Genomic DNA, 17,473 nt, shown 5'->3' with positions numbered 1-17,473 from the left:
TTTGATCATTCCTGCCCTGTGACCTTCAGGCCTAAGTTTCTTCAGAGACCTCACATCCCAATGTCCATGAGTGGCACCTTTGCCTGACTCAGATGTCACCTCTTAGATTTCCATTCAAAGAAGCCTGTTCCCTACCCCACCCCACCATATATACACTAGCTGTTCATCCTCTTCCCTCTTGGTGCTGCCAAAGCAGCTGTCTAGACTTTGCAGAATTTCTCATGTTTAAAAGCGTCAGTCTGCTGCTCCCTTTCTGTCTGTTATCAATCTGGGAGGCCACTCTCTGAAGGCAAAGCTTTCATGTGTTGCATTTTCCACGGCTTTGCCTCCACCTGGATCTCTGCTTTCAGATACCAAATGACTGAGTGTATGAGCGAAAGAGCAGAGCTAAGAACCCAGATGGAAAACATGAAGCAGAACCAGTACCAGGCATACAAATGAGGGGTAACAGAGTAGAAACACACAGCTGGATCTCCACAGGCCTGGACACTCCAGAAGAGGAAGCGGAAAGAACCTATGGGTGCTCACTGCCCTCAAAGAAGCTTGCAGTCCATCTCGGAAGACTAAGGAGCAAGGGAAGTTAGAGGGAAAAGGGTGGGGTTGAGCATGAGAGCTGCCAGCTGCCAGCTTCCTAATTGGAAATTGGTACATTTCTCTAGAGGGATGCTCATTGCAACGTTATTGGTAAAGAGTCAAAAATTCAAAACAACTGAACATCCCAAAACAGGAAGCAGTGAAAACAATTCCAACATGCTCATTTGATAGAATTTTAAATTATGCTGCAATTATGTTTTATGAAGATCCGTGAGATCAGTAAAGAAGGACAGAGCACGGAAAAGTGATACATGCTAGCGAGAATAGACGTCTTTCCAGCTGCAGCTCCCCAAATGAAAACCAGGTTGTTTAGGGGTGAACTGGCGACAGCTGGCTTCTGTCATCTTCCTCTTCTTATCTATATAGTTTTCTTTACTTAATGCTTTAATTGAGCAAGATTTCCCCCAAATTTAGACAACTGAATTCAGGTCCATATGCTGAAGTCTGTCTCTCCAGTGTAATCCCAGCTATCAGAACCTTTCCCTGTAGCATCAGGGCTGATTCTAAGTCTTGGTCCAGGAATACACAAATGCTGAAGAGGCTCAGCCAGGCATGGGTTATGAAGGCTGTGATGGTATCACTACCAGTACAACCACCATGAGACCTGAACAGCCTCTACTGTGAGCAACAAGAGCATAGTGCAGACCTAGGAAATGACGACTATAGTCAGAATGCCCCTTGGAGTTTATACCCAGTGTCAAAGTCTCTCATCCTCAAAAGCTACTGCAGATTAGATATAATTTATCTCTTTTAGAGATATAACCCAAAGTTCAAAGAGGCTGAGCACCTCTCTAATGTCCTGCAGAGAGTAGACAGCCTGCTCTGCTTGATCGCCAAGCCTTGCTTGTGTCCCTGCGCTATAGTTGGTTCTCCTTCACAGTGTCAGCCCTTGTATCTGTGCTCGCAGAAGACCCTGATTCCTAATCAGGCGGCTAAGTCCTGGGCCAGACATTTCCCCAGGTTGCTGTTCTTGACCCATTGCTTTGACTCCAAGTCTGAATCAGAGATGAAATCAAATGAGACACTAGGTGGATTCTATCGTGCGGAAGAAAAAGAGCAATGGCAGAGAAACGTGAAATCTGAAGATGAATTGCTAGCAAAACAGGAAGGAAGCACAAACAGGTACAGGTTTTTTAAAAAGCTGATCTTGTAGAATGGGGAGGAGAGCTCCTGAGTTAGAAGCCCTTCTGTTCGGTCACCAGCTTTCCTTCACCTCAACACCAAAGAAAACTTTAGGCTCCCCTTGGAGGCATTTTGTTTCCACTGAGCTGGACAATTACTTCATAGCTCCCAAAGGAACAATGTTGTGGATCAAATGTTTGTGTTTTCCTCAGGCTTTCTGCTAAAGCACCAGCCTTCCTGAAGATGGGGAGATGTTAGGGTTAGATGGGGTCCTGGGGGTGGGGTCCTAGTGATAGAATTAGTGACTCCATAAGACAAGCTCATTGCTTGCACTTCTTCTCTCTTCCCTCCTTCTCCTCCCCCCTCACCCCCACGAAAGACCTACCTATCTAAAACACAAACAGTGATCCCCTACAAGGAAACAAAACTTTCCTGCACCTTGATCTTGGACTTTTAGTTTCATGAGACACCTGTCTGCTTTTTACACCACCCGGTCTCCAACAACTGATTCCAACAGCCCAAGTCCACCTAGATGTCCAGTCCCTGTCTTGTGTTCCTCCCGGGCAGACTTTCCAGACCAACCTTCAGTGTCACTCTGGTTAAAATGTACAACTCTAAAGCTGTTAAATCTGACAAAATTCAAAAAAAAATTTCTCTCCTTTAACCGAATGTCTCTATCCCTAAATGTCTGTATACACCGAAAATAGTGTTCAAGGAATGGAAAGGCGTTGATTCTTGTCTGTTTATTTTAGCCCCTGGGACATCACTGGCACGGAGTTTTCAGTGCCAGGCTCTGGGTCTAAATTCCCTGGGAGACTTGTTAAAAAAAAAAATAAAGCAAACAAAAAACCCCTCCTTGCTGGGAAAACTTAGGAAAGTCTAAGTCTCTAAATCCTGAGTAGGTTCCTGCTATCTATCTGTATCTATTTAGTGCTCCTGTTCGCAGTGGCATTCTTTGAGTTAAAACGTGGAAAACAAGCGATGAGGTGAAGGAAAGAGGCATACTGACCGGGTATGCTTTTATGACATAGATTTTTTTTAAAAAAAAAATTCCTGTGTATGTGCACAGCCATGATGGGAAGCTATGAATCTGCGGAGACCTTTTGATAACAGGGCATTGCACGAAATCTACACTGGACTAGAAAATGGTGTCTGCTCAGTCAGAGTTCCTACATGAGACAGTGAGCTGCAGAACCTGCCACTGTTCCTCGGTTAGGCAGGGCCACGAGCTCATGCATGCTTTCTTCACTTTCATAGGCATCTCATCTATAAAATCTGTGAAACAAGATGCACCATAGCCACCCCTTCTCTCATCTCTGTGATAAAATCGCTGACAGAATCAACTTACGGAAGCAGGAGCTTATTCTGTCTCAGATTTAAATAATATGGTCCTTCAACATCCATCAACAGTGAGGATGGAGGAGTGACTCCATCCATGGCAGCAGAACAGTGAGGTTACTATAGGCCACCTGATGGTAGCCAATCAGGAAAGGAAAAGCAAAGCAGGAAGCATCCAAGAATACTGATAGAATGTAGTAATAAGAGCGGCGGGGCTGCATCCCCGGCACCCCGGCCGCCTGGCTAGCTTATGCCCCGAAATAATTACACGGACACTGTATTCTTTTAAACACTGCTTAGCCCATTAGCTCTAGCCCTTACTGGCTAATTCTTATAACCCGATCAACCCATCTCTAATAATCTGTGAGCACCAGTCTTACCAGGAAGATTCTAGCCTACGTCCATTCTGGGTCGGAGCTTCATCGCGTGTGCCTCAGAGAGCAGAGCTATTCATCTCTTCTGAGGCGTCTGCTCCCGAGAGGAGATCTGTCGAGTCTGAGCTCACTTCCTCTTCCTCCCAGCGTTCTGTTCTGTTTACTCCTCCCACCTATGTTTTAACCTATGAGGGCCAGCCAAGCAGTTTCTTTATTTCTTTAACCAATGACCTTCCTCCATCAATAGAGTCCTGTTATTACTGAAACCCTGTAAGTACAACCTACCCATTCCTCTATGGGCATCCCAAGCTCTCATGTAAAAGGCCCATTGAGCTCTTCTTACAGCACACTAGTGTTGTGTTAGGAGCAGCGGGCTACTTTCCCAGCACCCGGCAGCCCGCACGGCTAGCTTTATCCGAAATAATTACATGGAAACTGTATTCTTTTAAACACTGCCTGGCCCATTAGTTCCAGCCTCTTATTGGCTAGCTCTTACATATTGACCTAACCCATTTCTAATCATCTGTGTAGCCCACGAGGTGGCTTACCAGGGAAGATCTTAACCTGCGGCTGTATCGGGAGTGATAATCATGGCGAATCCTCGACTCAGCTTCTTTCTCCCAGCATTCTGTTCTGGTTTCTCCTCCTACCTAAGGGTTAGCCTATCAAATGGGCCTAGGCAGTTTCTTTATTAATAAGAAATCATTCCCATATCACACTAGTGCTTTCCTAGACTACATCATCTAAAATGTAGTTTCTCACACCTTCCCCAGCTTTGGAAACAGCTCCAAAGGCTTACATACCACTTGGTCATCTTTATCACGGCAAGGATTTGCTCCTAGAATAAGATTTCCATATTAGTTCCTCTTCTCGTCACAGAGGCTGGTCACATCACAGCAGCCAGCCAGGGTGTAAATGGTGAAGCAGAAAGCAGCCAGGGTTGACATACCTCCACGGACAGTGACCAGTGGCATAGACTCTCTTACAAGGTCCAGCCCCCTAAAGTTTCCACAATCTTCAAAAATGGCAATGCCATCTGGGGAGTAAACAATCAAAATGTTATCCTATCAAGATCACTCCAGATTGAAACCATAACACCCAGAAAACAGGGTATAAAGTCCAGTTAGGAGGATGTGCATGTACCTGAGCATGGTACACACAACATGACACACACTGCATGGTTCACACAACATAACACACCCTGCATGGCTCACACTGCATAGCTCACCCTGCATGGCTCACACTGCATGGCTCACACAGCATGGCTCACACTGCATGACTCACCCTGCATGGCTCACCCTGCATGGCTCACACTGCATGGCTCACCCTGCATGGCTCACCCTGCATGGCTCACCCTGCATGGCTCACACTGCATGGCTCACCCTGCATGGCTCACCCTGCATGGCTCACACTGCATGGCTCACACTGCATGGCACACCCTGCATGGCTCACCCTGCATGGCTCACACTGCATGGCACACCCTGCATGGCTCACCCTGCATGGCTCACACTGCATGGCTCACACTGCATGGCACACCCTGCATGGCTCACCCTGCATGGCTCACACTGCATGGCTCACCCTGCATGGCTCACCCTGCATGGCTCACACTGCATGGCTCACCCTGCATGGCTCACCCTGCATGGCTCACACTGCATGGCTCACACTGCATGGCTCATACTGCATGGCACACCCTGCATGACTCACCCTGCATGGCTCATACTGCATGGCACACCATGCATGACTCACACTGCATGGCTCATACTGCATGGCTCACACTGCATGGCACACCCTGCATGGCACACCCTGCATGGCTCACCCTGCATGGCACACCCTGCATGACTCACACTGCATGGCTCATACTGCATGGCACACCCTGCATGACTCACCCTGCATGGCTCACCCTGCATGGCACACCCTGCATGACTCACACTGCATGGCTCATACTGCATGGCACACCCTGCATGGCTCACACTGCATGGCTCACCCTGCATGGCACACCCTGCATGACTCACCCTGCATGGCTCACCCTGCATGGCTCACACTGCATGGCTCACACTGCATGGCTCACACAGCATGGCTCACACTGCATGGCTCACACTGCATGGCTCACCCTGCATGGCTCACACAGCATGGCTCACACTGCATGGCTCACCCTGCATGGCTCACCCTGCATGGCTCACACTGCATGGCTCACACAGCAAACACTTGGTAAGTCATAGATACGACATCCTCCCCTCCTTATACTAGAAAAGAGGTTGTTAAAATGATCAGAGCAGAACCCTTTGGGGATGCTAAACTCTTTCATGCCTCATGAAACCAAATCGGTCTGCTGAAAGATGGACAGCTGACGCACCAGAACAGTTTCCACACGCCATGCTAAGTGCTTATGGTAGGATTCCTTCCCCGGCTTTCCTGTCCTCACAACCTGTCAAGGAAATTAGAGAGCTCTGGGCATTTTCATTTAGAGTTCTAAGTGTGCACATTCATAATTTTCCTGAATACCTTCCACACGATTTTGAAGTTTTGACTTACTGTGTTTGTGTGTTTTCATTTAGTTAATTTTTCCTTAGAGTTGTAAAAAAACTAGATTGCTAAATATATGGAAAATAAAGAAATGGGAAAACAACAATTTATAATTCTGTTGCTTTAACAGAGTGAATATTGGTACTTCGCTATATTTTCTATTTATATGTGAGTTATAATCATCAAAATCGCCATGCAAGCAACCTTGTTTGTGCCTTTCCCCATAACATTATATGGCAAAGCTTTTCCTTATTGTGTCAGTCATTTTAATCAACACTTTTGACTAGTTGCATAATACTCCAGTGAGCAACAACCACCAATTATCTAACATTTATTTATTAAATGTTTCCCTGCTATTTTTTAATAGCGGTGCAATAAACATTTGTGTGTATAGGTAATTAAGAATTAACCCCTAAGTCTACATTTGCATAGAAGAATAAGTCTTTTTGGAGATTAAAAGATTACACTAAGGAACAGAATGGATGACACATATTTCATGTGAATGCACTTCCTCTTTGATCTTCAGAACTACCAGGCCAGTAGGTTTCACAGAGCAACTACAAGGCAGCTTGAAATCTGCCAAAGACACACAGAGGTTCAAAGGTCAGCGCTTTATCTGGCTGCTAAGACTTCTTATCAGTGGTTATCACCAACACAAAAAAGCGGAGTTTGGGAAGCCATCACTCCCTGTCATCCAAATTACATCTCTCATTCCATGTGTGAACAGGAAGGACAACACCCTGCCATTGGAGCCCACTGAAAGAAACTCTTCACAGTGCTAATGAATATGTGAACTTCCAAAATTAGCTCCTGATGCTGTTTGATTTTTATTTTATTTAGCAGTCTTTACCCATGCATTAGTAGCAAGCGTTCATTCAACTTCCATTATTCCAGGGAAATGGCAAATCCATTTCAATAAGAACTCCCTTACATTGATGACTGTTGGTATTCGTTATGTACCTTGGCCAAGGGGTGCAGCTCAGTGGTAGAATGTTTGCCTAAAACTCTTGAGGGCCTGAGTTGGATCTCTAGGACTGCACATACACACACATGCACAAAGCAAACTTCCTAAGGAGCCCTGGAAAGTATATTCCTACTGCTCCCTATGGCTCAGGCAGGGTTTCCTAGTCTCTAGGTTTCATCTGGCATATTGGTTTTTGGTCTCTGCTGTCACAAGTTAAGCCCGGTGCAGTGGCTCACTCCTGTAATCTCAAGACTTGAGAGACTGGGGCAAAAAGATTATAGCAAGTTTAATTTCAACCTGGGCACCATTATGAGTTCTAGTCCAGCCTTAACCCTACCTATCTTCAAAAAGAATTTACAAATTTAGTGGCTTAAAGCAGAATACTCATTGTGAAATGCTTAATACGTTCTCAGGACTGTGGCCCTGCTGAAAGCTCTGGGGAAGAAGGCAATGTCTTATCTGCTCTGTCCTCTGGGGGCTGCTGCACTCCTTGGTACATGGCTCTTCCCGCATCTTCAGAGATGACAATGCAGCATTGCTCCTCTCTTCCCTTCCCTATACCCATCCTCACATCACACTCTTACCTACTTACTCCCTCTTACCGGGAACCCCATGTTTACATCGCTCTGCCCATTCAGCCAATCCAAGATGACCACCCTTTCCACGATCCTTTCCACAGGCGCATCTGTGAAGACCCCTTTGCCATAAAATTACATATTCACCAGGGCTGTGTGTTAGAATGAAGACATCTTTTGGCACACAGGTTTGAGGGATTGTTAATTCTGCTTATCAGAGCTTGGGAACAAATATAGCTAAAAGAACAACCTGAAAAGACAGAGTGTCCCTGTAGAACCACTTTCCTGGAGAGATTGTGGGTGAGGAAAACAGCAACAGTTAGGATCCTAACCCTTCCATCAGAGCCAGAAGCAGAGGACAGAGAACGCATTTAATGGGCATGAGTTAACCCTCTCAGCATTCAAGCCCTTGATAGTTCCACGTGTGTCATTTACCTTGACTTGTTATTATATTGTCATTACAACCCAAGCAAGGTTGAAGCATCCTTGTCCCCAAAACAGGGACAATAAATCCTGAACTCTGATTCATTCAGTGACTCTTCTGGGGTTGGGTCAGGCCTGTGATTAGGACCCACACAGCTTTAACTCCAAAGCCTAGGCATTATCCGCCCTGCCGGGGAAACAGACACCAAATTTGATCAAAACTAACACTTTTCAAACACATCAAGGAACTGGATAGGGTGGTATAAGCCTGTAGTAATGGCCCTCAGAAGGTGGAGATAGAAGATTCATAAGAAATACACAAAGCCACGGAAACAGGAGATCTACTGCAAATGTCAGCTTGTCAATCATCTCTGGATGACCGCTCTTGTCTTTCTTTGCCTCCCCACAAAGGAAAGGATGTCACCTGTTGCTAAGCCAGCTATGAGTGGAGGAGAGGCACAGAGGAGGCACTAAGTAAACATTTATGTAAGAAATCAGAAACACTCCTTTGTCCCAGAAATAACCGATGCAAACAAGCACAACCATTGCATCATGGGGAGGATGGATGCTAAAAGTGAACAAATGCTCAGGGGGAATAAAAAAAACTCCGCAACAGCCAAAACAAGCATCAATACAGCCAAGTGCATGCATAATTTCTTTGGAAAATCCCACCAGACCTAATCCAGAGCCTGCATTCACTTTTTAAAAGCTGGTTTCCAACCTGCGTGCTGAGTTTTTAGCTGCTAGTCTCGAATGGAAACGCTTCAAAGGCGAAAGGGGAGAGATTATTTATTTAAGATGGTGGAACAATATAACACTGTGCCATCTTAGCAGAATTCAAAAGATGCACCTGGTTGTTTGCTCTGTGGGTAGATATAAGGAGGCAGAGAAGACTGGCCTTTCTTCTCAGTGTGACAAGCTGCAAAGCCACAAACCTAATGTGGGCAAAAGTGGGCATCTCTGCAAAGTGGGCATCTCAGCTTCCTTTCCGGTTGCTGTTATAAAACGCCCCAACAAAAGCATGGTGCCACCCTGGGAAGGCCCTCCCTCCTCAATTTACACAATAAAGATAATCCTGAACAGCCATCTCCAGTGACCCAACTCCCAGGTAATTCCAGATCTTAACAAATTGACAGCTGAGATTAATCACAATGAATGTCTCTCTGTTTTGGTTTCATTCTCTCGAATATACCTGTAGCTAACAAAAAGAGTCAGAAAGACACAGTGTGTTCATGTGCCGGTAATGCTGTATGGGCATTTACTTGGTGTTTAGTTCTGGCTCTCGGCCTGCAAAAACAGTTAACACTGCCTTTGCTTGGCGGACACGGCCTCAGAACCATAATGAAACACAAGTACTATTGTATTATGTATTTCTTCCCTGCTTTGTCTTCTATAAGCAAAACTATCTTGTTTTTATTTTTCCCCTTATAAAATTGCATGCATGTGTTCTTGGTGTGTGTGTGTGTGTGTTTAGTTTTGTGCTGAACACTGTAGTATAAGCTTTGTCCCACAACATCTCATGGTACCAAAGCTTGATTAAAGCCAAGGAATGTCCTACCGTGCTTTGGTGGAGCATAGTATTAACTTGAACTCTGGAGCGATCGGAAGAGAAGTCTGCCCACATCCCAGCTGTTATAAATCAGCCTGAAGTCCCCCAGCTCATCTAGAAAATCCTTTCGTTTTGCCTCCTTTAGATTTTGTAGCCTGTGCCCTAAATTTAGAACCCTTGTCTCTCCCCAGTGTGATGAGCAATGATGGTCTTACCGCCATGGCTAAACCATTCCACCAAGACTTCTTTAGGAAAGAAAGGCACCCGTCACTTTGTCTAGTGCTCTATTTGTTTTTCTACTAACATAAATGCTTTTGTGAACTCGCAAAGCATTTTAGCCATAGCGATCAAGTGGTCCCAATTGATAATTAAAAAGCAAGCCGGGCTTGGGATCCAAGTCAACATGCCTTCCATGCTCCAGATTCATTCCTCCTTGACAGAGAGCAGAGGCCAGTGCCTTGAAACCAAACAACATCGTAAAACATGAGCAAAAGAAGCCTTACATCACTCGGGCCAGGAAGATGAACTGACATGCTGAAAGCATTGTTTCACACTTGCTCAACTGAACAAATACAGCTCTTCACAAAACAAGTCCGGACTCTTGGCCGGGCCAAGAGGCCTGTGATCCAAGACTCCATGCTTTCAAATTCCTCAATGAGAAAGGATGGGAGGAGGGAATTTGGACTTGAACCAGAAAAGGCAATAAAACTGTACATTTACGAATCAAAGCGAGGGGGTGGTTAGGGGCAAATAAAGAAGAGGAAAAGCACTAGGCAAATATACTGAAGATTTTTGCTGTGTTCATGTTATGTTTTTTTTGAAAATTTTTTCAGGGTGTTGTCGACTGAGTAGGTACCGTTGGTCCTCATTTTATGCTACATCTACTGATGTGTTGTTAAGGCTAAAAGGAGTGTGTGTATTGTCCCTTGCAGGAAACTTGATAAGCACAGTTGAAGTGAACGTAGAAGCTAGACCTCAGCTATCACATGGCAACAGAGGCACACTAACGTTCTGTCATGGTCCGTCTCAGCCTTATGTTTCCTACACGTGTTATTTTTAGACCAGGATGAATGCTCCAAACTCCTTAGCGACCAATGTTTTTCCTTAAATGGCTTATTATAATTATTTGTTTTTGTCATTAAATGTCCTAAGAATATAATTTTGATACTTGAAAAATAGCTCTTTTGTTAATGTTCCTTTAACTTAACCTCTTATTGCAGCAGAAATACTTTAAAACAGTGAAAACCTAAACATGGTTTCACTGTGGTCAACGCACCTGTGTTTACAGCTTTCTCTACGCCGCTTCTGCTGTGTCCTTCAGATGAAATTCTAAGAGTATAAATATCCATTTTCACACTCTTGGTCTTTAGATTGCTAAAATTGCTTCATTTTGAGTCAGGAATGGTGGCACCTATCTATAATTATAGGATTCAGAAAGCCAAAGCGTAAGTTCAAGGCTGCCCTGGACTCCAGAGCAAGAACTTGTCTCAGGGAAAAAAAAATAAAAACAATCAAAAAGATAAAATAGGAACAGAAAAAAAAGGGGAGGACAGGAAGTGAAGGAAAAATAGGAAGGGAGAGGATGGGGGAGGAAAGAGGAAAAAGATGAAAGAGAAGAAGGGGAGAGGAAGGGAGGGGGAGTGAGGGCAGGAGAAGAGAAGAGAGGAAAGGAGCAGATAAGATGAGACTGGAGGTTACAGGTTTAGCTGAAAATGGTCCACCTTGTACCCATTTCCTGATCCTTAGAAAATCTTTAACCTGAAGCTGGAGTGTTTCGTTCCTATGTATTCTTAATCATTCATCATCTTGCTAAGTGAGTCACATGTCAGGAAAAACATTTTATGGGGCATTTTATATATTAGCAGTGTAGTACAGTAGTCTCTCCATTAACACATGGTCACCCTCCCAGCACAAGACCCTCACCTATGAAGCAGTAAGCACCTCTATGCTCCACTCCATCCAACTCTCAATCAGCTTTCTCTCACTCTGGACTTTCCTATTCTGGATAAATCATATAAATGTGGACTCACGGAGCATGGGTCCCATTGTAACTTTCACTGAGCAACATGTTTTTAAGACTTATCTATGTTACAGCATATGCCAGTAGTTCATTCCTTTCTATGATGCAATCATATTCTATTAAACAAACATACTAACTCAAGGTTCACATACCTACCTGCTGCCTATTGTCTTGTGAACGGGTTTCAACTCTGTAGCACTGTAAACAAGGCCCTGGCTTCCATAATATTTAAGCCTGGAGGGAGGTAAAGATCTCACACACAGGGTCATCATTGGCACACTTGAATCTGAGTCACAGCTCTACCATTACATTGTGACGTGACTGTATTGAATGCAGCTGCCCTTGTTAGGCTACGCTATGCTATGTTATGCTATGCTATACTATGCTAGGCTATGTTAGGCTATGCTATGCCATGCTATGCTAGGCTAGGCTAGGCTAGGGTAGGGTAGGCTGTGCTCTGCTGTGCTAGGGTAGGCTAGGCTGTGCTCTGCTGTGCTAGGGTAGGCTAGGCTGTGCTCTGCTGTGCTAGGCTAGGCTAGGCTGTGCTGTGCTGTGCTATACTAGGCTAGGCTAGGCTGTGCTGTGCCATCCTATGCTATGTTTATTCATCTATACAAGGGATATGTATATGGGGTAGAAATGATGCCACATGAATTTGAAGTGCAGTATGGTCGATGATATCTACATGGATAAACAAAACACAGCCCTGCACAGCGACTTCACAGTACATGATGATATTGGTGTCTTTGCTGCTGCTGCTGTGATAAAGCCCTCTGTAAAAACAACATAAAGGAGAAAGGGTTGCTTTTTGCCTCCAGTTCCAGAGGAGATGAAGTCCGTCGTTGTGGGAAGGACATGACATCAGACTCTTGAGGCTATCCAGCAGTCACGTGACCTCTTGACCACAAGGAAGGGTATGGGATTGTTGCTTTGAGAGGCGGCTCAGCAGTGAAGAGCACTTACTGCTCTTGCAGAGGAGTGGAGTCCAATTCCTAGCATACCATATCAGGCAACTCATCACCCGCTGTCACTTCAGCTCCACCAGAATCCAGTGCCTCTGGTCTCCATGGGCACCTGCACTCACTCAGTCTCACACACATGCACATGATTTAAATAAATAACTAATTGGGGGCTTTTTAATAAATGTTTTTTATTTAAAACAAAAGCATATAAAAAGCCACAGGCTGAAGGGTTCTGGTGCCCTTGAGACATGGCCTCACCAGAGGGTGGCTGCTATGTTCCAGCACAAAGCTAAATGGGATCCTGCCAGTGCCAATCTGTGGAAAGAATGAGATGGTGATATCCCTTAGGGGGTCACCTAAAATCATCGGAAAATATTCATATTATGATTCATACCGTAGCAAAATTACAGTTATGAAATAGAAGCAAAAATAGTTTTATGGTTGGGAGATCACCACAACATAAATAACTGTATTAGAAGGTCCCGGCATTAGGAAGGTTGAGAATCATTACCCTGGGCAGAAGGTGTTATCCTCACCCGTGTCCAATTCTTCCTACACACCTGCCATGAGCCAGGTATGGTGACAGCTGTATGAGGTTGCGAATGAACAGGGTCTGTCCTCTCCTGAGGTTGTGTGGCACTTGGGGCTGATGGAGGAAGATCATTGGTTAAATAAAAAGAAACTGCTTGGCCCTCATTGGTTAGAAGATAGGTGGGAGGAGTAAACAGAACAGAACGCTGGGAGGAAAAGGAAGTGAGCTCAGACTCCACAGCTCTCGGGAGCAGACGCCTCAGCAGAGATGCCATGCCCCGCTCCCGGGCAGACACACGCGATGAAGCTCCAACCCAGGATGGATGTAGGCTAGAATCTTCCCGGTAAGCGCACCTAGGGGTGCTACACAGATGATTATAAATGGGTTAAATTAATATGTGAGAATTAGCCTAGAAGAGGCTAGATAGAAATGGGCCAAGCAGTGATTAAATGAATATAGTTTGTGTGTTGTTATTTCGGGCATAAGCTAGCCAGGCAGCCGGGGTGCTGGGGACACAGCCCCGCCGCTCCTATTACAACATGGGGCATTCAAGACAAATGACCTATGAGATGCTAATCCAGACATGGCACAATTGCCAGAGTACTGGGGAACAAGGCTGGACGTCCCCACAGTGGGGATCAGTGTCATTGCGGTAGTAGTTTCCAAATTACGTTACAGCTTTGTCAGTGCTTTGGGGACAAAAACGCCTAGTGGGGGGTGGGGGGCTTGCAGTTCCCGAGGCTTTGCTTTTATGCAGCAATGGGGCAGTATAAATTCACACAGCCATTTGCAACGCCATTTGGCAGCATGTACCAAGATAGACATAAAACATGCAAACCTTTTGACCCAGTAATTCCAGTTCTGGGAAACACTCCCAAAGAAATAATCCTAAATATGGATGAAGGCTTGGGCACAAAAACAGTCCCTGCAATCTCATTCAGGATAGGAAAGATGGAAACAGCCTCATTGTGCAATCATCGAAAAGAATATTAAATAAATTATAAAATGACGACTTTATGGATATTGTTTGGCTCCAAAACCTAATAGGAAAGAATCCTTGTGATGTACTGTTAGGTTAAAGAGAAGCCAAACACAGTGTACCAGTGATGGCAAAAGTTTAATGAACACACACACACACACAGAGCAAAAATACACGAAAGTAATACAAAATGACAATGGTGGTATTCTGAAAAATAGAACTGTAAGTAGTTTTATATTTTTGTACCTTGCCTTTTTATAAATTTTCATTAAGAGGAATGTATTTAAAATAAATGTGATCAATTTCTTATGACAATTATGCTGCATCTGTAAAGTGTTGGGGTAAAAGGCAATATATGTATATCTGTTTTCAAAAACTTTGTAAAATATTAGTAGGAATTATTAGGAGTAAAGTGCACACACACACACACACACACACACACACACACACACTTGTAGATTTGAGCCAAAGTGGCCTGAAATGATCCTGTTACTTTTGAAGCATAGCTGGTAGTTGCATAATTTTGTTGCCCATCCTTGCCCAAGAGTGCTAACTACCAAGAGCTCTCTTCCCCTCATCCCTGCTTCTTCCAACTCCTACACCAGATAGCAGCCCATGACATGATTATAATGTGCTATGAGGTCTCCTTTCTTCCGGGTATACTCTGCTGATTTCTTATTGTCCCTAAGATCCAGCCCAAGCCCTACAGCCTTCTGATGCATAAAGATTCGGTTCCAGCCATGGTGTCCATGCACCACAGTATCTCTCCTGCATCCAATCCCTTCTGGTCTCTCCAGTTTCCCCTCATTCTTGCCAAACTTCCTGGTTGGTTGCCTTAATTTAGCATCAGGCTCTTATTCAAGTTCTACCTGGAGCGACCATTCCACCCCAACCAAACCCCATCTTCCTAGACACCTCACAATGGTCCTTCGGGTCTTAAGAAATTAAGAAGTATCTCTTGGGGAGAGTAAAGCACACATCTAGGTCCCAGGTGGAGTGTTCAAAGCCATGCATGCCTTACCCTTAGTAGGGACATAGAGGAATGCTTCTGGCTTAAAGTCAGTGATAGAGTGCTTACCTTTGTGAGACCCTGGGTTGGATCCCTAGCATGGATTAAAAGTTTTTCAAGTGGCAGTTACAGAGATTGCTTAGTGGTTAGGAACAGATACCGCTCTTCCAGAGGACTAGAGTTCAGTTCCCAACACCCACATCTGGTGGCTTCCAGGTCATGAGTAACTCCTTTTTCCCTCCATCCATATTAGTCCCCTCTGTCCTCTGAGACAGTTTCCCTTCTGCTTACATGTCACAGATACATGCATGATTTTATGCATCTATATAAGATCTAGGATCACAAAAGAGAGAAAACACGTATTTATCTTTCAGATACTAGCTCAATTCACCTAATAGGATTATCTCCAGTGACATCAGTTTCCCTAAAAACCACATAACTTTAGTCCTCTAAATGATGAACATAACACACACACACACGCACAAACGCACATGCACTACACATACGCACACACACACAAACACACATGCACATGCACATACACAATGATTTGGGTATTTTAAAAATTTAACTTTATAGACAAGAATACTGTTTCCAGAAGATAGCGCCATAACCTGACTTTTTTACCTAAGGTCCAAGGCTGACAACAATGACTTTGGCCTAAAGCCAAGCGTCCCACTCTAGCTACTGCCACAGTGAAATGTCCATGAGCAGAGAGCAGGCCTGGAGAGTCTGCTAACTCAGACTCCAGGAGAACATGTCACTGTTTGTCTCTGTCGGTCTGTGATACCCAATCCTCCCTGGCACACGGTGAGTGCTTGTGAGGTTTCCCAGATCTCCCCACATGACATAGTCTGTGAGGACATTGTTTTGGATAAAGGGGTAGTTCATGCAAGAGATACCACACTCTTCTAAGAGTGCCTTTGTTGGGTCTATGGCAGCTCTTGACACTGCCCTTGGCTGCCACTCATAGGCCCCAGTGCCAAGAGGCCTCACAGGTTTTTAGCAGAAGGCCAAGCAGGGACCATGTGTCTCCCACTATTGGAAGAGATATTTAAAAGTGCCAAAACATTTGAATAGACCTGAAATGTATGGAAAGAAATGAGTTCAATAGACTTTTATTAATATTATTATTATAAGTATTAAATAGTAAGCATAAAGCATCACCTATGTGGTTATTGTTTTTATACATACTGTCATAAAATGCTCACTGTTAAGCAGGATCACTGAGTGACTCTCCTGGAGCTGAAGAAGGGCCTCTGAATGATTTTCAGAAGTGTGGGGCAAAGACAGACAGAAGACACACATGCAGATGATAGCACTTATCCAAGGCCAACAGCCAAAACTGCAGTGCACTAGTCACCGTTTAAAGTTTACCCAGCACCCACTGTGTGCCGTACACAGCATGAGCCACTTCTCGTGAAGTGTCTCAAGTCATCACTGCTCCCATTTTAAGCTAGAGGGCGGGGTCTGAAAAGCCTGTTTTTCCAGGCCATGTTTATCTCTACACGGCTGCAAGGCTTTGGACTGTTTCTCTCATTTGAAGCCTGTTTCTACGCTGGCAGTAAAATGATAATACAACCTACTTCTTACTTCTCTAAGTAGTCAAGACTGACTATGGTGGGGATAAAGACAGTGCTGCATAAGCAGGTGTTCCTAGATGTCTTCAAACTGGGATCCCAGTCAATACACAGTACCCCATTGAAGCCCTTCGGACAGGCCCTATCCTGGCCCACAAATGTATTTCCCTGGACGCCACCTATGGGCAATGCAGCGACTGTGCTTTTCCACAAGCAGAGGAGGAGCTGCCCCTCTCTCAGTGGAGGTGTAAGCAGACTTCTGGCTGCCCGTGCATTCTGGGGGGGGGGGGGGGGGGGACCAAGAGCAAGGTGGGTCTCACATTGCACCCAATGCCACCTACATGGTGGAAAGCAACCCCCCTTCCATTTGCACTTCTGGTTCTTTCCCTTTACCTTGGCCAGGTTTGCATAACAAGAAGCTCTGGAACCAATTCCTTTTTATATTTAATGAGCTGAAGGCTTTTGTTAGCTGGCTGCCAGGAGCTGCCGGTTTCCTCGTTTCCTCGTACAGCCTGAGGTGAGATCCCAGGTCTCTCATCCCTTCTGGCATCTCGTATTTCCTTCATTGGGGGCATTGGCCACAGGTGTCATTCTGAATGAAGCCAGACTTGCCCTGCTGGCCTGGGAGGAACTCCTCCTCTTTACCTCACCTAGAATCTACCCATGGAGCCATGGCCAGAATGAAAATCCCAGAAGCATTTCTTGGCTGCCTGTGTCCCACCCACCATCTAGCTGGACATGGAGAGGCAATTACGATGGAAACTTGGGACTGGAAGATGTTTCCCTTGAAGCTCAGCTCTTCATCTCGGCTCCAACACTTACCCCCCTGAAGCTACAGCTTACGTGGATGTGGAATGGGGATTATAATATTCACTTGTGGCTTACTCTTGGGCAGCTGCAGCTTCCTGTCCTCTTTCCTTGTCCTCATG

General features: G+C 45.0%; 1 protein-coding gene across 2 annotated transcripts in view; it reads left to right on the top strand.

The window, feature by feature from the left end:
- Nucleotides 1-17,473, top strand: part of C1qtnf7 (C1q and TNF related 7) — a 96,826-nt gene that overhangs the window by 59,671 nt on the left and 19,682 nt on the right. Inside the window, exon 1 of one of the 2 annotated variants that reach the window (XM_075943054.1) lies at nucleotides 13,220-13,319. The exons of the other annotated variant lie outside the window; for it this stretch is intronic. The gene's annotated coding sequence lies outside the window, so the exon portion shown is untranslated. Of the gene's footprint in view, nucleotides 1-13,219; nucleotides 13,320-17,473 lie in introns of those variants that run through there. 2 annotated transcript variants of the gene reach the window in all.

Source organism: Microtus pennsylvanicus, chromosome 12, assembly GCF_037038515.1.
Source record: "Microtus pennsylvanicus isolate mMicPen1 chromosome 12, mMicPen1.hap1, whole genome shotgun sequence".
Classification (NCBI taxonomy): domain Eukaryota; kingdom Metazoa; phylum Chordata; class Mammalia; order Rodentia; family Cricetidae; genus Microtus; species Microtus pennsylvanicus.
The sequence above is the reverse complement of the archived record's forward strand: the minus strand, read 5'-3'. Positions and strand labels throughout refer to the sequence as shown.